Source organism: Eleutherodactylus coqui, chromosome 9, assembly GCF_035609145.1.
Source record: "Eleutherodactylus coqui strain aEleCoq1 chromosome 9, aEleCoq1.hap1, whole genome shotgun sequence".
Classification (NCBI taxonomy): Eukaryota; Metazoa; Chordata; class Amphibia; order Anura; family Eleutherodactylidae; genus Eleutherodactylus; species Eleutherodactylus coqui.
The window spans coordinates 16,318,545-16,343,584 of record NC_089845.1 but is presented as its reverse complement, the minus strand read 5'-3'; the positions used below and the strand labels follow the sequence as shown (position 1 = coordinate 16,343,584).

The 25,040-nt window shown below is 41.0% G+C and overlaps 1 protein-coding gene across 2 annotated transcripts in view; it reads right to left on the bottom strand.

Annotated features, from left to right (window-relative positions):
- Positions 1 to 25,040, bottom strand: part of BCL2 (BCL2 apoptosis regulator) — a 166,114-nt gene that overhangs the window by 37,361 nt on the left and 103,713 nt on the right. The gene's annotated exons all lie outside the window — the stretch shown is intronic.

Sequence of the window (25,040 nt, the reverse complement as noted above, 5' to 3'; positions counted from 1 at the left end):
GGGAGGCCCAATGAGCTACACGTTGGGTGTCTCTAACAAGGTGGCCATTCAGTGCATATTAGAACATTTCTGCAACCGACTCATGTGTGAGAGTTTTCCAGTAACCCAGCAGATAAGCAAAAGATAATATAAATATGGCTTCCGCATCTTCCCTTAGTTCTACCGTATAATCTATACTTTTAAGAAAATGCAGTAAAACTAAAGACAAATGTAAACATAATAATAATGAAATACAATGTAATAAAATTAGCCAACCCCCATTGTTATATTAGTTGTGTTGAGCATTTAAATTGTTGTTCTTTGACTTTTTTTTTTTGCAAACAGCTGAAAGTTTATAAATTTGGCAAATAAATCTAATTTGTGATGGGGGGAAGGGTTAATAATTTTGATTGCAACTGTTATTACAAATTAAGAAAGAAAACAGTCCATGCCAGGTCACATGTTTGCAGTGCATCCAATGCCAAATTGCGTACACGAAATTGGTCGTCGATATACCCAGGGATGTCACAAAAGACCATCCAGCATCCAACAATGTGCATATAAAAATTTCACTTTACTACAAAACTGAATTAAAAACACACGATCAACATCAAAAGGAGAGGGCCGACACCAATGCTGAGCCCGATCACCCTCTCTATAGCTATAGGAGAGAATACGAAGCATCTCCAGCAGCGCAAAATGTTTGGAGACCGCAGAAACATTAACAGCTGTCAAATGACCTGCATCAGATAAATGGCGGAGAACTAGGATTAAGTGCAGCGGTCGCACATTCCATGTAGTGTATGTTGCAAGGATGACAGGTAATTAATGGAATTACATTCAGGGCTCCTTCACACGAATGTATGGTTACAGCGTATTCCACATGGAATACGCTGTACCAATATGCCCTAGGGTTCCTCGTTGCTGCTCGCAGATATTGCACGAAATCCGTGGGCCATAAAGATCGTAGCATGGCTTATCTTGGTGTGTATTACACCAGCATGCATGCTGAGTGCATGGCGACCGGCGTCCCTCAGCAATGACATTGCGTACTTGCTGCGTGCCGTGCGACTATCACATGCCTGCAGCGCGCTTTGAATTACACTCGAGTGAAGCCGCCCTTATAGAGTTATAGATAATGAAAGAGGTAATATGATACTTTGTATTAGATATTGATGAGTTAAAAGTCAAAGACCTGACTGCAAGATAAAAATCCCATAGTGGAAACCCGAGTTTTGCTGGGACCAGGATGAGAAAGAAACAAACTAGACAGGATGGAACCGGGGGCAGAAGCTCCTCTAAACACATACCGGACATGCCCTGCACCAAGGGATCCTCACAAAGTATTGGTAGACACGTCCGAATGATCTTAACTATGTCCCCAAACTGTATTCTATAGAAAATGTCAACACCCGGTTCCGTCGATGCTTAGATTAACGAACCTTTGTCCCATCCTGTCTATCATGAAGCCAATGATTTCTTTGCAAGTTACATAATGGATATATTCCTCCTTAAAATATCTAGTGGCATCCAAACAGTTTTGCTTAATCCTTGTCAATTTTTCCATGGAACGTTCTTAATCACCAATGGAGGATGACCGGATGCAGCGGGAAGAGCTGAGTTAACCACTACCGGGTTTAAGGAACAACCAATATCTGTCTGCTTTATATTCCTGTAAATTATGTCAAGAAAATTAAATGAACATACCATGTGGGGGAAACAGACAATCTTCCATAAGGAAAACGGACTCCTTCCATATTTACATAGAAGAGTTCGCAAGAGGAATTTTTTCCCCCCGTATTGACGTGCCAAATTTCTGCAGAAAAAAACCTGTCATCAAAAGTAAAGAAATTACACTCGAGGGAATTCTGTAATAATCAGGAGAAATTCCTTAACTGCTGGCAAGTAGCTACTATATAGATTCAAAAACTGAGATGGGGCTTGTAAACCCAACATATACAGGACAGAGGGATAGGGGGCAACCATGTGACAGAAGAGCCAACTATAGGTTAAAGGATCTGGGAATGTTTAGCTTGCAGAAGAGAAGGCTGAGAGGAGACTTAATAGTGGTCTACAAATATCTGAAGGGTTGTCACAGTGCAGAGGGATCAGCCCTATTCTCATCTGCACAAGGAAAGGCTAGAAGCAATGGGATGAGACTGAAAGGGAGGAGACACAGATTAGATATTAGACAGTGAGGGGGATCAATGACTGGAACAGGTTGCCACAGGAGGTGGCGAGTTCTCCTTCAATGGAAGTCTTCAGAGGCTGGACAGACATCTGTCTGGGATGATTTAGTGATCCTGCACTGAGCAGGGGGTTGGACCCAATGACCCTGGAGGTCCCTTCCAACTCTACCATTCTAGGATTCTACAAGATTCATGTCACTCAAACCTGTCAAAGGAGGAAAGAATGGGTTTCACATGCCAAAGAAAACTAGGGATTTGTTGTACCATGAGCTGAGGATGGTGGTCCTCGCTCCCAAAAGACCTAATCCCCGACACGATAGGTCACGAAGGGAAGAAAAATAACTCTTTATAGATCTTCAGGAGAGAGTGGAAGATGGCCACCACTGGAAACCCAACATATAAATAATCCCTAATTCCTTTGGTAATAGCCCCTATTTTTACACCCATATTTAATACGATATACAGTATGAGTTGGAACGAACGAGTGGGATCAGTGGACAAGGGAGTATAAGTCGTTGCATCAGCCAAAATATCAAAATTCAGTTTATAAAGGTCCGCATTAGGAAGGCCCATAGATCCTCCCTTATCTGCTGCTCTCACCAGCAAATCCGTATTACTCTTACAATCCCACAAAGCTTTTCTTTCATCCCTAGACAAATTCTGCTTAATCCTGCTCCGATATTCATAAGAACGAATATGATTAGAGAACTGTATTAAATCACCTTCCACCAGATCCTGAAAGCGGTCCATGGTATGGGACCGTGATTGTACAGGGTAGAAATATCAGGATTGATATTCAGCACATTAGTTATAGATTCCCTGTAATTGACGTCAATGTACCAAGCCGCACTTTTCTTTGAACAGGATAGGCGGAGAACACATAGAAGATGTAACCGGGGGAGAAACTACTACTTCATCATGCAAATCCTTTTAAGGCAACTCCACAGTACTTTGTGCAAAACGATACTCAACTATCAGCAATCTAATAAATGCGTTCACATCCATTAATGTACGATAAATATCAAAATGGTGAGAGGGAGAAAAACCAAGAGCCCTATTAACAATCTATAGAAAAACCAAGACCCCTATTAACAATCTATAGAAAAACCAAGAGCCCTATTAACAATCTATAGAAAAACCAAGAGCCCTAATAACAATCTATAGAAAAACCAAGACCCCTATTAACAATCTATAGAAAAACCAAGAGCCCTAATAACAATCTATAGAAAAACCAAGACCCCTATTAACAATCTATAGGAAAACCAAGAGCCCTATTAACAATCTATAGAAAAACCAAGAGCCCTATTAACAATCTATAGAAAAACCAAGACCCCTATTAACAATCTATAGAAAAACCAAGACCCCTATTAACAATCTATAGAAAAACCAAGAGCCCTATTAACATATAGAAAAACCAAGAGCCCTATTAACAATCTATAGAAAAACCAAGACCCCTAATAACAATCTATGGAAAAATCAAGACCCCTAATAACAATCTATTGGGGAGAAACAATATGGCTGCATAAAATCCCTACTGGTAAGACATAGTTTAACGTCTCCTGTTCATTGGTGGATATCCTGGAGCATTTCTTATGTTTTCTTCCAAAGCGCCTATATCTTGCTTTTTGACCATTTGTTTCAGATTGAGAACAACGTTTCTGGATGGATTATTATGGCCACCTCCATGTTGCACAGGAATCAGACAAGTCCCCAGAGCTGGCATTAGCAGATGTGCCAAAGAACGAGTCAGTATCAGCAGAACCCCCTCATCTCTACGGCACTATTCACAGTGTTACGTTTTTTTAAGAATAGAATGTCTTCCACTTTCCTTATGTTGTAATCATATGTATTGCTTCGCTTGTACAATCATATTCTCCATCTTCTGAATATTGTCCCTAATATTGTTGTTTAACTCCAAAAATTCTTTCACAACACAACAATTGGTTTTTAATTGGTTTTTGTAATGAAGTGGGACTTCTATATGTACACCGCTGGATGCTGGATACTCTTTTGTCCAAGAGAAGGGTGGAGCGACTCCTATTAAGGATGTGATCCTAATACTCAGAATAGTTTTTTTTGTAGAGTAGCTAGTAGGGTGCTGCCAGTCCAATTACCATCATCATAGGTAACCGGGCATGGTAAAAATGAGAAAATGATGGCCCGTTGGTGCAACCCTTGTAATGTAAACCACATAAAAGCAAAAGGATTAACCCAATTTCTTCTTTATTAATCAAATGATAGCCAGCACAAATAACGTGTTTCGGGGACGCAGCCTCTTCTTCAGAAATGGTCGGAAAGAAATACAGGGATGCTACTGTATATTCATCTCCTGTACTCTCGCCATTCCTGTGGACTCTGGGATTTCCTAGGCGTCTATAATACTACAATGAGGTTCCATGCTTTCAAATGAACTCATGCGGTGCTTGGAGCTAATAACAATATGATACATACAGAGGGGTTATTTGGAAAGTGACACATTTGTCATAATTAAGCCTCTGTACACCACCACAACAGATTGGAAACAAAGCCATCAAGATGTAATAAAAGTAAGATAAACGGTTCACTGTTCCTTATAATGTTTAGTGCAGCACAGTAAAGCGAGAATAAAAAAATGAAGAATCCCCCGTGTCACCCACTGCTCCCCCAGTTCATTCATGCACAGATTTCTGGCCATTTTTGAAGTAATACTGAAAACTATAAGTAAAAACACCCAAAACATATCAAAAAGTAAGCCAAGAGGTCCTTAAGGCAAAGAAATGTAACATTCCATAACTGACCTGAACATGATTGAGCTCACTTTCCATTTACTTAAAGGCACAACTGAAATCAGAGAAACCCACAAGAAATTGAAGGCGACTGCAGTAAAGAGTTGACAAAGCATCTCAAGGGAGGAAAGCTCAGGATTTAATGACCTGCTTACATTACAGACCTCAAGCACCGGCGTAGCTAAAGGTTCGAGGGTCTGGATGCAAAAGTTCAGCTCAGAACCCAACACTGTTTTAATACACCTGACTGCTGGCTGTGGTCTGCTCGGAGCTTTCTGCAGCATCATTGGGTCTCTTAGGAGGCCCACACATGGGACACTAGCAACTGGGGATGTCGCTAAAGTCTGGAAAGTGGGACATGAGCTCCAACACTCATCCTTCAACCCCTCTACCACCACTCAAAAATACACTCATCTCCACCTATCATCTCACAGGAACCATATCTACAAGATACATTTTATAATAGTGGTTACACCAACATGGTCCATATCACTATGTACAGGAGATGTATAACTTATACCAGCTGTACATACATACCCAGGTTATACCAACATGGTCCATATCACTATATACAGGAGATGTATAACTTATACCAGCTGTACATATATACCCAGGTTATACCAGCATGCTCCATATCACTATGTACAGGAGATGTATAACTTATACCAGCTGTACATATATATACCCAGGTTGTACTAGCATGCTCCATATCACTATATACAGGAGATGTATAACCTATACCAGCTGTACATATATAATTATATACAGGAGATACCCAGGTTATACCAGCATGCTCCATATCACTATATACAGGAGATGTATAACCTATACCAGCTGTACATATATAATTATATACAGGAGATACCCAGGTTATACCAGCATGGTCCATATCACTATATACAGGAGATGTATAACTTATACCAGCTGTACATATATACCCAGGTTATACCAGCATGCTCCATATCACTATGTACAGGAGATGTATAACTTATACCAGCTGTACATACATACCCAGGTTATACCAACATGGTCCATATCACTATACACAGGAGATGTATAACTTATACCAGCTGTACATATATACCCAGGTTATACCAGCATGCTCCATATCACTATATACAGGAGATGTATAAAACTTATACCAGCTGTACATACATACCCAGGTTGTACCAGCATGCTCCATATCACTATGTACAGGAGATGTATAACATACCAGCTGTACATATATACCCAGGTTATACCAGCATGCTCCATATCACTATATACAGGAGATGTATTACCTATACCAGCTGTACATATATAATTATATACAGGAGATACCCAGGTTATACCAGCATGCTCCATATCACTATATACAGGAGATGTATAACTTATACCAGCTGTACATATATAATTATATACAGGAGATACCCAGGTTATACCAGCATGCTCCATATCACTATGTACAGGAGATGTATAACTTATACCAGCTGTACATATATACCCAGGTTGTACTAGCATGCTCCATATCACTATATCTAGGAGATGTATAACCTATACCAGCTGTACATATATAATTATATACAGGAGATACCCAGGTTATACCAGCATGCTCCATATCACTATATACAGGAGATGCATAACATACCAGCTGTACATACTGTATATACCCAGGTTATACCAGCATGCTCCATATCACTATGTACAGGAGATGTATAACTTATACCAGCTGTACATATATACCCAGGTTATACCAGCATGCTCCATATCACTATGTACAGGAGATGTATAACTTATACCAGCTGTACATATATACCCAGGTTATACCAGCATGCTCCATATCACTATGTACAGGAGATGTATAACTTATACCAGCTGTACATATATACCCAGGTTATACCAGCATGCTCCATATCACTATAAACAGGAGATGTATAACTTATACCAGCTGTACATATATACCCAGGTTATACCAGCATGCTCCATATCACTATGTACAGGAGATGTATAACTTATACCAGCTGTACATATATACCCAGGTTATACCAGCATGCTCCATATCACTATAAACAGGAGATGTATAACTTATACCAGGTGTAAATATATACCAAGGTGGTACCAGCATGGTCCATATCACTATATACAGGAGATGTATAACTTATACCAGCTGTACATATATACCCAGGTTATACCAGCATGCTCCATATCACTATATACAGGAGATGTATAACTTATACCAGCTGTACATAGATACCCAGGTTATACCAGCATGCTCCATATCACTATGTACAGGAGATGTATAACTTATACCAGCTGTACATATATACCCAGGTTGTACTAGCATGCTCCATATCACTATATATAGGAGATGTATAACCTATACCAGCTGTACATATATAATTATATACAGGAGATACCCAGGTTATACCAGCATGCTCCATATCACTATATACAGGAGATGTATAACATACCAGCTGTACATACTGTATATACCCAGGTTATACCAGCATGCTCCATATCACTATGTACAGGAGATGTATAACTTATACCAGCTGTACATATATACCCAGGTTATACCAGCATGCTCCATATCACTATAAACAGGAGATGTATAACTTATACCAGGTGTAAATATATACCAAGGTGGTACCAGCATGGTCCATATCACTATATACAGGAGATGTATAACTTATACCAGCTGTACATATATACCCAGGTTATACCAGCATGCTCCATATCACTATATACAGGAGATGTATAACTTATACCAGCTGTACATAGATACCCAGGTTATACCAGCATGCTCCATATCACTATATACAGGAGATGTATAACTTATACCAGCTGTACATACATACCCAGGTTGTACCAGCATGGTCCAAATTACTATATACCAGAGAAGTGTAACTCATACCCTCATTCTCATGACGGAGGCTAATTTGGCCTCTGTTCGGGAGGCTTCCAGCACGGTTGCTGTTTTTTCAATGCATTGAATAGCGCAGTAGACTGCAATATTCCATGTAGAGGCATTCAGTAAAAAAACAAACAAAAAAAACCCCATGCAGTATAAGTTTTTTAAAATGGCAGCCAACAGATGCTACTTATTGTTTCCAAATACTCGTGATGGAAAGATTGGACATACACAGAAGACATAATGTGAAAAGAGCCTTAAAGGTAATCTGTCACCTACTGTTAGCCCTATTCCTTAACTAAGCTGGAAGCCGCTGCTCATCCATTGAGCGACGCTGCTAAGTAGTCCGCCCTTTGTAATTTTATAATGGTCAGACTACTCAGCAGCGCCACTCAATCCACTGCAGCGGCGGCTTTCAGTGCCGACACCGGGGAAACAACGGGAAAGGTAAGTTAAAAAAAAAAAAAACTTACATCCTTGAACTCCATAGGTCACTTTTAGGCCATAAGCTTAGCTCATAGGGCTAAATGTAGGTGAGTGAGTCTCTTCAATGCTTAGCAAACTTAGTATAATTTACATCAAAATGTATTAGGCTCTGTTCTCATCACGCTCCTGTCTCCGCCCAGGGGTCTAGTCATGGTCTACATTAAAACCGCCAAAATGAAACCCCAAGATGGAATTGCCTATAGGCCTCCATTTTGAAAGTTTTCCTTTCACTTGTGCCATTCTATCTGCAAAGTCTTCTAGACGGTGCTTTTCTTTTCAGAATAGAATGGCGCAAATGAAAGAAAACCTGCCGAAATAGATATCTATTAGTCACTGCTTCAGCAATTTTCTTTACAGTTGAGATATATTCTGCACAGTCTCCATCCAGGGGTTTCATGTTGGGACTTTTAAAAGTACACCGTGACGGGACCCCTGGGACAGAAGTCTAAGTGGGAAAAATCACACTGCACCAGACCCCTACATTAACTCAGACAAGACCTCTAAACTAATTAAGACCCCAGAACAGACCCCTAAATTCAATCAGACACCAGACCTCTAAAATGAATCAGATCCTAGACCAAAAACACATACAACCTCCTGATGCTGGCCAGACAAGTCGAAATGATATCAATATCAGACAAAAAAAATATGACAGAGAAACTTAGATAAATTCAGACGGACAGACAGATAGATGGACATATAGCTAGACAGACATCTAAACAGGCAGGCCGATAGATGGACAGATAGATAATGGCTGTCATCACTACATCTGCACTGCTATGGCCTGTCCATGCACCCTTCTGGATCACTTGTGGAAAACTTGTAGAGGAGCTGGTAGTAAAGGTAAGCGAGGAAGGACAAGCTAGTCCAGGCTCACAGATAAGGCCTTACTGGCCGACGTCTTTAAGAGAAGCAGATCCTGTGCTAAGGAGGCTATCCTGCCCCCTGCACTGTCTGCCATCATAGATGTATTGAAGGAGATTGCCTTCCAATGCCTCTATGATGTCAGGACTTCGGGACTGGTCAGCTGCTGTCCGTGGTCCGGATTCAAACCGCGGTACATCAGTTTAGTACCCATGGCATAGGAGATAACTTCATGATCAGTTGGGTTTTGGCCACTTGGATCCCGCCGATCCTGAGAATGGTGGACCCGATGGTCCATGCATGAATGCCGCGGAGGATGTGCAAGCACACTGCAGATGATTTTCTCCTCATCTTTAGTTCTATATAAATGCTCTTTCCTACCATACTTGTTTTGGTGCGGTTTAGTGCTCGTATCCCTTGGTTCATGCGACTGTAACTTGATTATACTTCTTCACCTATTCTTTGACTCTGGTCCAGATATACACCGATTTTAATGAACGTTCTGCTTTTCGGAGCCCTAGGTGCCCTGGGAGAGTTTGCTGATGGTACTGACTCTATGAAAACTCCTTGGACCAAGTCCCTGCCCCGTGTAGTTTCTATTCTTCACTCCCCTGGATTTTTATTTATTTTCACATATAAAATGTTCCAATGCTTTTTATTGTTCCTTTCGTTTCTCATTGCTTTATTTTCATTCATCTGGTTACGCTTTGTAATAAAACAGTTGTATCAATTTTCAATTTTATCAGTGCTATTTTTCGAAATACTATACACAATGTGTACGAAACATGTACTTTTATCGTATTTCATCTTTTACAGTATTTTATGTCATGGTATAACTTCAATTTTGAAAGGCTCATGCCATGGTCCATGTATCTTTCATGTTAGGTTTCGATCCACGTTTCAGGTACTTTGTTTTACATGCCTTGCACTGTACTCCCAATCGCACCCTTTGTGACACCTCCCTTGTTGGGTGTCCACATTTTGTCTATGTGTCTTTGTGTTCAGTATTGGTATGTATTACTCATTAACATAACACATGCATGGGTCTTGTTCTGTGGTTGACCACACGCTAATTGAGTCAGGTGTGGAAGTCCTCTTCCCACTGGCATTCTGAGACCTAAATATTGGCACTGCTAATTCAGCATTATGCCCAGATGAAGCATAGGAGCGAAAGGCACGTTGGGTTCACTTCCGAAAGTCTTTACAAATGTTTGTCTTGCTGCTCATTGCATTGACTAATCCGGCACTGATCATTATGCTACTGTGTTGACTTTCATATGGACATAAGTCATGAATAGTTCCTGTCATTGCTTTCTATTTGAATATATGTTGTAGAGCATAGGAGTTCACATATTTACATATGATTGACAGCTTGAACTTCCATCCCGCGGGTGCATTACCATGACAATGCCTCCGTCTTTGTGTATTTTTTTGTAATCAATACAGATGTCTATCATTTGGATAATCTGAGAATTATTGGGCAGGTGTAATGTATTATTGAGCCGAGAGGGAAATGGGCTATCCGGTTGCCGGTGAGAGATCGTTCTGCTTGGTGCTATTACTTAAAAAAAGACCGTGCAGAATTGGAAACTAAATGATGACACTGAAGTTTGACTCCAGTCAAATGTGCTTTCAACAAATTGCTCCGTCAAGAGATTATCTTCGGTTAGAGCACTTACAGACCACAGTAATCTTTAGTGCTTTTAATGGCCTGCGTTTTCAACCACTTTGGGATCATCAATATATTTTGTGAAAGGAAATATTTAGGCTTAACCCCTTCGTGTCACACTTGCGACTTTATACGTCCTAACTGCACATACCCCGTGCACTTAGCACATACATAGCAGTCTACAGCGGGTACCGACTGTCTGTGCCAGCAGACACCCGCCCACCACAGTTACGATCAGAGAGAACTCTGATCACGGCTGTTGACCCTTAAATGGGATTTAAATGTCCTGGACAGCACCGCCGCAATAAGACTACGAGGGTACAGTCCGGGTGTCATGGCAGCCTGGGAACTTCTGAAAGTCATAGCTGCTACGTTATGACAGTTTGCCTATTAAAGATGTGCCAGTGGTAGGCTTTTAAAATACAGTGTAATGCAATACCATAGTATTACATTATACTGTATAAGTGATCAAACAATCACAAGTTCAAGTCCCCTAATCTTTATCTATATAGCACAAACATATTCCACAGCACTTACAAAGGAGGGGGAAACATACATTAGTTACATGTAGTAATCAATTGATGGAAACCGTAGGGGTGAGGGGCTCCAATGAGCTTACATACTACAAATAATGGGGTGATACAGAAGGAAAAAGGGTGGAGATGTGTAAGATATGGCGAGGTGGAGAGTGTGGGATGCTACACACATAGACAATGGTCAAATTGGGACTGCAGGGGGTGGTTGATTATGGCTAGCAGGCATTGCAGTCGGTAGGACAGGGAGCATGTTATCAGGGGGGAAAAGGAGGGATTTGGTTTAGGAGATTTGGTATGCCTTCCTGAAGAGGTGCATTTTTGGAGCACGCCTGCAGTTTTGTGTGTCAGGGATTGCTCGGATAGTTTGGGGTAGCACGTTCCAGAGTATTGGTGCTGCTTTGGAGAAGTCTTGGATGTGGGAATGAGAGGTTTGAGTTAAAGGGGCACGTAATCTGATTTCGTTAGCGGAGCAGAGGGCGCAGGCTGGGTGGTGGATTGAGATGAGGGAAGCATTGTAGGGCGGCGCAGTGCTGGTGAGAGCTTTGTGGATGAGGGAGGTGAGTCCATGGGGAATAATAAAAAAGTAAATATAAATAAACAAAGATTAATTAATTATTGTAAAATAAAAAATATTAAGTTTTAAAAAAAAATTTCTAAGTCCAAAAAATTAATAAAGAAATCTAAAAATTGGTATACCTACATCTGTAACAGTCCGGTGTATTAAAATATCACATTATTAATCCTGCATGATTAAATACACAAAAGCAGAAATGCGCTTTTTTGGACACTCCATCTTCAAGAAAAATTGAATAAAAAGCTATCATAAAGTCTTCTGTTCCCCAAAATGGTACCATTACAAACCACATGTCGCCTCGCAAAAAACAAGCCCTCACAAAGTCCTATCGATGGAAGAATGAAAAAGTTATGGGGATTCAATGATGGCAATAGGAAACAATTACTTTTAAAAAGGTATTTCATTTCTCTTTAAGTATTAATATGTATTCAAGTCTATAGAGATTTGGCATAGCTGTACTCACACTGATCCACAGGATAAAGGCAAACTGTCATTTCCACTGCACCATGAATGCCATGAAAATCCCCCCCCCCCCCCCCCACCAATGGTGCAATTGTTTTTTTCCCCCCACTTTGCCCCACTTACAAAATTGTTAAAAGATACAACTAAGAGCTCCGGCACACTTGCGTTTTTCTTGCGCGTTTTTTAAAGCGAAAGTCAATAGGATTTTCTAATATTAAAAACGCATCCCAGGAAAATCGCAAACTGTTGTTTTTAACATTAGAAAGTCCTATTGACTTTCACGTTAAAAACACAGCAAAATAGCTGAAAAAAACACGCGGGAAAAACGCAAGTGTGCCGGAGCCCTTAGACTGATATTTCCCCATAAAAGTATATATTAATCGGCTCGGCTCCTCCGGCTCTATAACATCGTGCCAGCTGTATAGTCAGTATATTCGAGCTGCAGTATACATGACAGCGGTGTAGCCTTTAACCCCTTCTATCTTGCCGTGGCTGTCAAGCTCTTGGAATGCACGCTTACAGCTTCTCCGGATATTACTGGGTTTGGATGCGGTTCTCCAAGGAATGCAGTGAGGTTACTTTTTGTAGGAGGATGATAATGGAGGTTCCAGCACAAATGTGAAACCACCATAAATGAGCTTAACAAGTTGGAGGATGCTAATGAATGGGAAGGAAAGGGTACTGCCCACGCCCATGCTGAAGAGCTCCAATCACAATTTGTTTCACTACAAGTTCCTCCAGCTCAGACACGCCCACAAGGCTCAACATTAAAAACATCCAAAACTTTGTGAAAACTATTTTATTTAGGACCCAAGAGCAATTCCTGGATCACAAAAGGGGTTAATCTTATTATATACCAGCATCTTTTGTTATCATATTTATATACAATTCCATGTCTTGTTAAAAATAAATGGAAAAAAGATGTGGGAGCGGGTTGTGAACAATGGAACAATGTAGGGAGTGATTGTCCTCATGTGAGGCCAGCTCAGGTCTTACAGAACATAAAAACCACCGACTACAGACTCTACATGCCCACCATGTGGTGTAGAAGCTACGCATTTCATGCTAATGATGTGAGAATTCTCTGGTTTCGTTCTTTTTTATTGGGAGTTTTAGATCTTACAACTAGAATTTACGGTCTAACTAAAATCAAAACCCGAAGCTTGTATACCGGTCATGACTGTCACAGAGATGGAGAACAATCGGATTAATATAGGTATTTCTCCCATCTTGTTCCATGCCAGAAAACGCATCGAAAAACTCTTCCATTAGATACAAGCAGACCCCTCCACCACGCCCGGTAATGTCAGGGAGCTTAAAGGGGTTGTCCTGTTATGAACTATTGATGGCCTACATTCAGGACAGGTCAACAGTACATTGGCAGGGTCCCTCGCCTGAGCCCCAACCAATCAGCTGTTCACCAAGCCGGTGTTCTTATGCACTGAGTTGACTTCTGCAGGAAGCAAACGGCTCTGTTTTCAGCCTGGTATTGCAGGCACAGCCATCATTAAACTGAATGGAAACATGACCTGTAATACCAAGCCTGGCCACTGGAGTGGGAACAGAGCCGTTTGCTTCTTGCAGAAATCAGCTCAGTGCACAAGTGCATCAACCTAGAGAAGAGTCGATTGACGGTGGTCTCAGGTGACCTTGCTGATGACCTATTCTATAGTTTTACAACTATACTACTCCTTTGAAACAAATCTAAATTAGACTAGGAAAAGGTGTATATAAAAAGGAATGTTATGTCTCAATTTAATGCTATCTGGGGCCTATTAATAAGTACTCCGGGCCTCCCGTCAGTCATACTCCTTCCATGACTGACGAAAGGAATGGGGCATTTATTAATAGGCATTAAATGTATTAATATCCTGAATTTGTATAGTATGTGGTTTCCATAGGCACTCCGGACATTTTTGTGACTTGTTACTGGCCAAGCGGAGATGGGTTCTGTTTTATAATGTAACCCATTATCTATGTATGAAAACTTGAAGATGATGTTGTTCTGTAGTTTACCAAAATACTCTCTACTGGAACTGTGGTCCATGAAAGAACAAATACAAGGAGGTCCCCTGAAGGGTCTCATACAGCCATCTTCAAGTAGGGCCGTACATCTGTACATTTCCAGGCTATTTAGTTAAAAAAGAGGTGGAAAGGAAAGGGGCAGCTGCAGAGCCAAAGGGCAATAATAGGACTCCTACGTCACTGGCTTATTGTAAATACATTCCGTACAACATCGTTTTCCTGCTTCATTTCTATCCGTTTTTTGAGAATGTTCCTTGAAATTATAAACTTGTTTTCTACTGTAAGTGCCATAAGTATATAGACAAACACAATGAGCCCAGCCGTTATTAAAGAAAATCAGAAAGAGGGACTTTCCAGCCAAACCCGACCAGTGATTTTATTACTCTCTTTCTGGTTTCAAGATGACGCCGTAAAAAAAAAAAGCTGATTTATCAGAAAAAAAACAAATGATGAAAATGAATACATAGGGGAATTCCAGTCCCAAAACGGGTACAGATATCTGCATATTTATAATATACACGAAAAACGAGAAAAAGTTACCCAGGCTGCATCAGTACAACTGTCCAACGGGGGGGCTGTGTCTAATAGGGAGAGATTTTACAAGTTCTTGGCACCGACTTATTAAAAATAACTTCATTGGGTGAAGAAAGTTTGTTGGGCAGGAAACTAGATATGTGGACAACAATACTGGTTCTCCCATTGGGCCGCTGACCTGTGTTGTTGATGAATGGACCGCCGCTCAATATAGAATTGGTCTTACAGTAAATGTATGCAATTAGGGGCCAGTGACAAGTGTGTTATACTGTCCCCCATATACCGACAAGTGATTAATTTGTATGGCTTATATACAATCTCCATGGATATCGATCATCTAGTTTTTCATAAGCTTGTGATACAACTGTGCTGGATGCCCTTCATTGTTTTTGTCGCCTGCGTTCCGACTCCACATTATACACACAGTTGTGAGTGTGCTAAATTAAAGAAATGGCTCACATAATACATTATGATAATATCACATTGTGCCAGCAATAAAACATGCTATTAGTAAAGAGTATGGAGCTTCAAGACTTGTTTTGAAATATAATACTAATTAAGATAATTAAAAAAATGCTGTCTGGCTTAAACCATTAGATATTGCAAATGAGATTGTGACTCCAGCTAGTAAATAATTCCTGTTAAGATACGATCTGTCTAGAAATTAGAGAGTAAAAATAAAAGAAATTTGTCTACAGGTCATTCAGTGACCTTTATGAAATGTTAAGGAAAAAGTCTACATACATATTTTTCAGTCCAGTTTCACATCTGCGTTGGAAGCTCCGGTTGGAGGTTCCGTCACAGATTTGCCTCAAAATACCAGAGGAAAAAAGCCCTGCATGGAGCACTTTTTCTCCCATCCAAAAGCCAGACAGCTGGGCGGAAAGAAGTTCCATCCAGTGCTTTTCGGTTCTGTCCAGAGACAAAATCGTTCGGCCGTGGGGAATCACCTTTTCTGCAACCTGAACGGATGAGAAATCACCTTTAGTTGTAGGTCTAATTGAAAGTTAGTTTATGTGGGAAATTCTTGTACTGGCCAACTGTCCACTAAAACAGTGTTCCCCACCTCCAGTCCTCAGGGACCGCCAACAGGTCATGTTTTCAGGATTTCCTCAGTGTTGCACAGGTGATGTCATTATTGCCAGTGCCTCAGACATTGCCACAGGTGTTCTTAGCATAGGATATCCTGAAAACATGGCCTGTTGGTGGTCCCTGAGGACTGGAGTTGGGGACCTCTGCACTAAAGAACACAATTAAAACTCTTTACTTACATCCATGAAGCTCTCCACAGTGCTGCACCCCCTATATCTTGTGCCTTCACCCTACCCGTCGGGCTCTCAGTTCTGCTAGTAACCTTACACTTAGTTCATCTTTATTCCCAATCTTCCTCTCCTTTCTCCAAGATTTATCCTGAGCTGCCCCAGTTCTCTGGAATGCTCTACCCCAGAAAATCTGCTTAATCACCAACGCCCAGAGTTTTAAAAATATCCTAAAACACATCTCTTTAGAGAGGACTACCACATTCTCAAATCTAATTTTTCTCCAATAACCCATCTTCTACATTTCCCCCCTCAGAACCCGATCCCCTTCATTCCATTGTATCCCCTACACCTCTTATACCTTAATGTACTTTAGATATTGTATTGGCTGGTTACCAAGTCATATGTATAATATTCTGTCTATCTAAAAGATGGCTGGACCATTGTACAGAACAAACAATTGTGTCCCCCCCCCTCCACATAAATTATAGACTCCATTGTTTATTGGTCTAATACTGTATAATCATGCTCCCTCTTATTTGTAAAGTGCTGAAGAACATGTTGACACTATATGAAGATTATCATGTTAAAGGGGTTGTCCAGGTACTATACAACCTCTTTTTAATAGGACCCTCTGGGTGAAAATAATAAACAGAGATCTATTTACCCCTCCGGGGCCTCCAGAATCCAGAGTTGCAGCCTGCTGCGGTGACAGATGATGCCACAGGAAATCACGTATGTGCAAAAATGGAAAAAAATGCCCGCACTACTGAAGGAAATCACGTGACTGCTGCAGCCAATGAGAGGCTGCAGCGTCACATTCTTGAACTCCTGGCATCATGGCGCTTAGGATGTGAGCGTCGATGCCATAAGAACTGGTGGTGATGGTGCAGCCTCTCATTGGCTGTAGTGGTCACCTGATTTCCTCTGATGTCATCTGTCACAGAAATCACCAGGACCACAGGGAGCTACAGCATTGGATCCCAGAGGCTACAGAGGGGTAAGTATATCTTTGACTATCTTTTACATATTTAGTATTTTCATACAGGGTGTCCTATTGAAAAGAGGTTGTCCAGTAACCTGACAACCCCTTTAAGGGATCTTGAAAAAATAAGGACTACAGCAGACGTCAATGCTGTGTGCCCAGACACTGGACAGCAGCACACAGGGTGTCAACAAGTCTATATTATGAACCTATATGTTCTCTGTGTGCTACTGCTACCACGGGGCGCCTTCAGGATTACGGCCATGTCTGTAAGACCTGATGCAAAGCTGTAAATAGCACCGAACAATGACCCCTGTTTGACAATTGCAGTGTTTAAGTCCAGGAAAGCTGAAACAATTACTACTACAATTAGTGTTAAATTTAGCAACACATTAGTAAAGTGATTCTATATTTAAACGTTCAATGGGTGATTATCATAACAAGGTGGTTGTATGAAGTCCTCTTCTATAGGGTGAAGAGGTCAAAAAGAAACCATCTCCTCTCCCTCCTATCAACACACTGAAAGTACAGAAGATATTTTGAGTCACATATTGTTCATTTGCATGTGGTAAAATCCCGGCCCGGGTCCACATTTAGTCATCCAACACTGGCCTTGTCCCTAACTGAATTGTGTCATTCTGCTCACCCACAAGAGCCTATTCCTATAGATAGTACTATATTAGTAACCGCTATTAATCTTACTAATACATGATCTGCTTTAGTTTCTGGATGATTTAACATGAAGCGCAATAGAGCTGCATCTCGCCCGTGTCTCAAACATCTAATTCCTGAGGAGACCCAGAACTTCTGTACACCCCATGAGAAGAGAACTACTGCGTCCCTCAGGAATTGAAAGTAATTTTGAAATGGGTACAAAGGGCAATACAGCTATAAATACCACAAGGAGTGATTACTCGGTGGTCAATGTAACATCTGCCTTAAATGGGTTCTCCAGGAATACATAAATGACGTGGAGTTGGAAAGCCTACAGTGAAGCGTGGTGGTGGTAGCACCATGCTATGGGGGTGTTTTTCAATGGCTGGGAGATCAATCAGGGTGGATGGAAAGCTGAATGGAACAAAGTACAGAGATATTCTTAATGAGAACCTAATCCAGAGCCCAAGTGACCTCAGACTGAAGGTTCACCAACAAGACAATGACCCCAAGCACACGGCCAAGACACCACAGGCGTGGCTTAGAGACATCTCTATGAATGTCCTTGAGTGGCCCAACCAGTCATGATTTGAACTCAACCACACATCTCTAGAGAGACCTGATAATGGCTCCACACATGGCCCCTATCCAACCTGACTGAGCCTGGGGAGGATCTGCAGAAAAGAATAGCAGAAAATCCCCAGATCTAGGCGTACAAAACTTGTGGGATCATACTCAAAAAGACTGCAGGCTGTAATCCTTGCCAAAGATGCTTCAACAAATTATCGAGAAGAGGATCTGAATACTTATGTCAGTGCAAAATAGTAGTTTTTCATTAAAAAAAAATTACAAAGATTTCAAACATTTTGTTTTCACTTTATCATTATGGGGTATTGAGTGCAAAATGATGGGGAAAACTGGAATTTTTTAAATTTGCACAAGGCCACAACATAACAAAATGTAAAAAATGAGAAAGGGACTGAAGTCTTTTGACAGAAGGTCACCCCATTTTCCAGACCAGATTATCTATTCCACCATATATTATACATACCAGCCATGTTTTTTGAGGTGGATGTCTCAAAGAGGTTTCATTGTAATTACTTATATTTAAGGGGTCGTATGTAGGGCTGAGGGGGGGGGGGGGGGTGAATGTACATTTAACTCTTCTATACTGGCACTAATCAAAACTTCTCTGCATATATCTGTCATGTTAATGTAAACTCAACAATAATCCAGCTGTGATCTCCAAAATCAGCATTTGAGGTACAACTTTAATAGAGACTACAGTAGAAAACTAAAAGTCACGTGATGTCCAGTTATTCGTGTGTCGGCCTGGAGGGCTCCTTTAAACACCCTCATGGGTTTCTTTTTCTCCTGTTCCTTAAGGTTGATCATAAACACATCCTAATGAAATACACATCCATAATATCTATTAGAGTAACTTTGTATCTACTTTATATCTGACAAACACAAGCTTTTTGATTTCCTATAATAAAGAGTGCTTCTGTACCTCTTAAACTAAGCAGACATGTGAATGGGTGGCCTTTACTGCTTTACCTCCTGTCCTTGAATGGCCGGAAAGCTAACTCTACTGTAATCTAATTGTTGATAGATCAAATGTCAGAAGATTGATGAAGGTTGAAGAAAAAAATCTCATTTCCTCATAATTAACTTATCCGCATACAAAACCATATGCATTAGATTTCAAAATAGTGGCATACATTGTACTGCAGTATGTTATAGGAATATCCAGAAACTAGCAGCACCGCCATCTGGAGTAACATAGGAGAGGATGTCCTCTTCCTTCACCATCATAAAGGATCCAATGACTACAATGTAATCCTATTAGCCAAACTGCAGAGTTAGTTGAGTGAAGATAAAGGCAGAAAGAAGTATCTTCTACATATTCTGTAGAGTAGTGGCTAAACGTCTCTAACAATGTACATGATGAGAGATGTTCCACAAATGTATGTCAATGATGCTTCTGATAACCAAACTAACCAAAGAAATGAGTGCACTGTATGGGGACCCACATATGTAGTGCTTGTAAGCTTTACATGATTTTTACATCATTCTTTCTCCTCCGTCTCATTTCCTCCTTCTGTTTTCAGAAGTCACTTGATAATGGACTTTCCCCACTGCAGGTTTTGTTGCTTGTATTTCATAATCATTTTGTCTTTGTTGTATGAGAACCCAACCATTTATTACACTAAACTGCAGTGTTTGTGGTGGGCTTGTACTTCTATGACCAAAGAAGGAGACCTGGAGTGTACCAACCCGAGCCGCTGCAATATGGTAGACACAATCTGCTCCCGGCCCTGTCCATACAGACAGCAAACCCGGAATCAGCTGATCGGTGGTGATCCCGAGAAGCAGACCACTGCCGATCATCTATCAATGACCAACATATTACTACCCCATTAAGCTGTATCTAATGGGAATCTATGGCAGCGTGATATCAACCTCTTGGCTCAGACTGCTCCCTTCCTCTTTAGGCCACTCTCACACAGGCGTTTTTTACAGTGTTTAGCGCGGTGTTTCAAATGCCGCACTAAACGCTGTAGAACGTCTTAATTGATCTCAATGGGGCTTCTCAGACGAGTCGTTGAGTGCAGAGTTTCTAATTGCACACTTTTCGAATGCTGTATGCTCTATTTTAGTGTGTTTCAACAATTTTGTAAAGCACCACATCACGCACTGCAATGATGGGGTGCGTTAAATATGCCAAATGCGGTTGAAAATGCCATTTGACAATTCTTGAAAATGTAGCGTTTTTAGTAACGCCTATGTGAGGCTGGCCTTACAATCTAGTTCTAGCTGTTCAGACTGGTTGCCGAATTTACTAAGAGTCTGTCACTAACTTCTGTTACCAAATTTCCATATTACACGGCGCATGTGGTATGCCAATTATCGATACAATGGGTGGTTTATATGCTGTGAATGATTCGGCTCTCTTTCCTCTTCTTTATTTGAACCGCCAACCCTTTACTAGTAATAGAGGTCTCCAGCTCCAAGTACCATTTTAGCCCAAAAGTGCGGCCCATGCACAGTGTCTCGAACACACCACATATCCAGTTCAAGGGAGCTGTAGATGTCAATCGTTAGTCACTGGGTTGGGTTTCGGGACAATGAGACAACAGAGTCAGATCAGTCTCATTGTGTGAAATACCCATCAGATGGCTTGCACTTAATTTGGCATAATGGATGTGTGGCACAAAGTCAAGAGACTTGGGGGCCTCTGTGAAGAGGACTACCGGTATGGATCAAGTTATTTCTACATCCCCTACCTTTGCATAGCATTTGTTTACAGGGGAAAAGTTAGCAACCAATTTCCTTAAGTAGAAGCCCACAAAGTAGTCCTGGAAAAAAAGAATGATCCTGAACTACAAGACATTAAAACATCATATAAAGGTAAAAAAAAAGGATGATAATGAGTCTGGGACTGTTTTAAAAATCTCTCTTGCTGATGATTACTGTACTTTTCACCAAACTTGTAGCCGTTAAGCCATTGTATTATTGCAGAATATATCTGTGTGCAAATCGAGAAGCTTAGATAATCATCATTTTAATGAAGTATCTGAACAGTCGCCTGAGTCACCTCATTATGTGAAAACCCAGCCTGAAAATGTCCAGAGTTCAAAGAAGTCAATATCTGAAGCCTTCAAATGGCACTTTTGGTCTTTGTTGCATGTAGCGGCATACAACCCACCGCCGAGTCATTGAATGTCTCAGCAATATCTGTGGTTGGGGAGAATAATATAATATGAGTAATGCAGGCAATACACACAGATAATTATTTGTCCATCATTACATTCTGTGGAACCGCATGGGTGACTATTGATGCTGATCATCCATCTCAAAGTCAAGAGATACAACTGATACAAGGAGGTATAAAGCAGAATACCCCTTATTATCACTTACATCCAACCGCATTATATGCCCTGACATTCACAGTATCCTAACAGGGCAACATCAGAAATGTACCCTCACACGTCTAGCTTCACCGTCCTATAATGAGATCCTGGGTGGTCACAGATGCAATGTGGTACCGGGTACCGAGGCATTTTAATTGTAAAATGTAGATTCTTTGGATTCATTGTGCGTCCTTGCCATCCTAGAAGACACTGCTGTAGATTCTGCCAACAGACGAAGAGTACAACAAAGCTCATCCTAAGATTTCTGGTTCATGAACAAAACGAAAGAGGGAAAAGTAGGAAAGGAACGGCAGAAACTTTTCTTCTCGGAGTAAGATCAGCCTTAGGGCAGCTTCGCACGGCGTATTTATACACATTTTTCTTCACGCAAAATTTACGCACATTATTCTCGAAGAATAGAAGCCATAAATTTCAATGGGTTCTTACACATTTCCGCAGCATGCTCTACTTTTGTACGCATTTGCGCACCAAGGGTCCCCATAGAAGTCTATAGGAGGTGCGCAACAGCGTGCACAAGGAGATGTGCAGCCGATTCCTGGTTAAAATCCACACTTACCATGCGAATTCTGATGTGGGTTTTGATGCAGAAGTATTATGGAATTTGCCTTGGAAATTCAGCACTGTTTCCGTGCTATGTGAACGCACCCTTAGGGTTCCTTCAGACTGAATTTGTTTCTGGCTTTTGGTTGGAAAGGCTCTAGAAAAATTGTATACATTTCTGAGTTTTTGTATTGGCAATCTTCTCTGCTTTCCTGTCTGTAGAGACTCTTATGGAAAAACGGCAGAAAAAAAATACTATAGCCAACGACTACTGTGATTTGCAAAAAAAGCCGTGGACTCAAAAATAAATAAAAGTGAAACAAAATTGCCACTACAAAAAATTTGCCTGAGGTCAACAAAAATCACCTATTTCAACCTACAATAAAACATAACTTGTTAATTAAAAAAGACTTATCACCATTCTAAAAGTAATTAAAAATAAAGAAATGAATACAAAAGACTATGGCATGGCAATTGAGTGCAAATCACCAAACTCTCCACTGGAGTTGGGTCCGAACTGCCAAGTAGAGTATCCCGTCATACCCCTGGTACCTTCCCATAACCTCCGGCGGCAAACAGTATGTAACCAGAGACACACCCTTCACATTGACTCACTGGCTTGCCAAGTAGAGAAGGAAAAAAAATTCTTGAAGGATTCATCTCGAATCTCTTTAGGGAGTCCTCATAATTGGAGCTGCTACCGAGCATGGAGGCATGCCTGGAATGGACCATGGTGGGATTCACTCCTGACCTCCCCCAACACCTGAAGAAAGTCTTCACACATGAAAGACTAAGGTTGCTGCAGTGTAGTCAGGCAGGCTTGTACTGGATGTCATAGTGCCTAGAAGAGCTGGAGACGGCACTTTCGCAGTGAGTTGTGGGTTGGGTGGAGTGAATGGCAGCAGGTGCCACTGAGTAAATCCTTTGATAACTATTCCCAGTAGCATACATCATCAGAGCTGCCAGGGATTATAGGAAGGTGCCAGGGGAATGACAGGATCCTCTTTAATCGGACGTTTGGCCCTAACTCCTACGGTTAGTCTGTCTTTTTGCATACAATATAAATATTGTGTGCCATATAAATATTTTTGTAATGTTTTTGCATTTTTTTTAAATTACTGATATTTAGAAATTTTAAATTGTTTGAATGTCTATTATTTAAAAAAATTATTTGGGAGAGGCCGAGCTCACATAGTGTTACGGCAGCAGTATGCAGTCCTAAGCTCTTGCTCACGACCTGAAGGTTAACCCTTTCCAATCCACTGTCTGACGTCTGAAGACATTCGGATTGAAGACTGTACAACTCCGATGTCGGAAGACGTCCGGCGGGGTATTCTTATTGTATATTACTGGCTGCTCTCTTGTCAGGGGCCTCTCCAGCATGTCCCATACCGCAGTGCTGGCTCTAGCCAGCAGATGGCACCATTGTATAATGGCAGAAAGAGAAAGCCCCCTAGGAAACCCTGAATCCAAAACTGGATTGCAAAGGGTTAAAGGTTCAATCCCAGCATGGCTCAGGTAGCTGGCTCAAGGTTTACTCATTGCTTAGCAATGATGCAGGTACCCACAGCCCATACGCAATGTTAATTGCGTATGGGCTGCTGGTCAGACGGCCTCCATTAGTAAAATAGACCATGCTGCAATCTCTCTTCCACTCGCAGAATATGCCATTTGTATCCGTGAGTACAGGTGAAAATGCATGCTTTTCAATGCCCGTGTTTTACCGTGTTTCCCCGTGGGGTCGGCGATCACGGAATCCGCAATCCAAATCCACCTGTGTGAGCTCGGCTTAAGGCTAGGTTCATACTAGCAGCTTTGAGGACTTTCTGTCCTCAAAGCCAAATAATAGAAAAACTGGAAATACCTTAAAGTGTCCCATTAACTTTAATGTGGTCCCTCTGGCTTCCGAAATGCAGATATTTTCCCCGGATAAAATAGTGCAGCATACTGCGCCATTTTGTCTGGAATTTCATGCCAGATCTGCGCCGGAGGCTCTGAACGCAGCTTACAGCACAGATGTGAACATAGCTTTAGCAAATATGAACTTCAATTGTAATTTACAATTCCGAACCGTCTAATAGAGAAATTAAATCCCAGAAAGCAAACGGATCCTTAAATGCTATGATTTAATGCCGATTTCCGGTAATATCAGTTTATTGCACTGGCCATAAATACCCAAGTATATTGCAACACGTCTGCAGAGACTCACTGCTAGAGGACAGCAATACTCTGGAGAAACAGAATTAGCAATTTTTGCCCATGTTTCACTGATACTCGGCATCCTCAGTGCTTACCGGGGCTTACACATCAATTTGCCGTATCTCAGCTAGCCCAGCATATAAAAACAAGCTAGAATAGCTTCAATTGAAGAGCTGCTAGTCACTCCTTCACCTCAATTACAGGTGCCGTCAATCTAAATATTTATTTCAGAGACTTCAATCTACATTTACAATATCATCTATGGAATATATGTGTGCAAAGGCTTCAGTTAGAAGTAGAAGTTATATCCTTTCCGCTAAGGGTTAACAACAAAGTTTTCAGATCTTCAGAGTCTGGAATAGAAGGCAAACATTAAATCCATGCTACAGCCGCACTAATAACCATGTGAATAAACAACTCCAGAACCAATTAAAAAGATAAACCCCAAATCTCGAAAGATTTCATTTTCAGTGGCCAGAAATATATTTTCACACA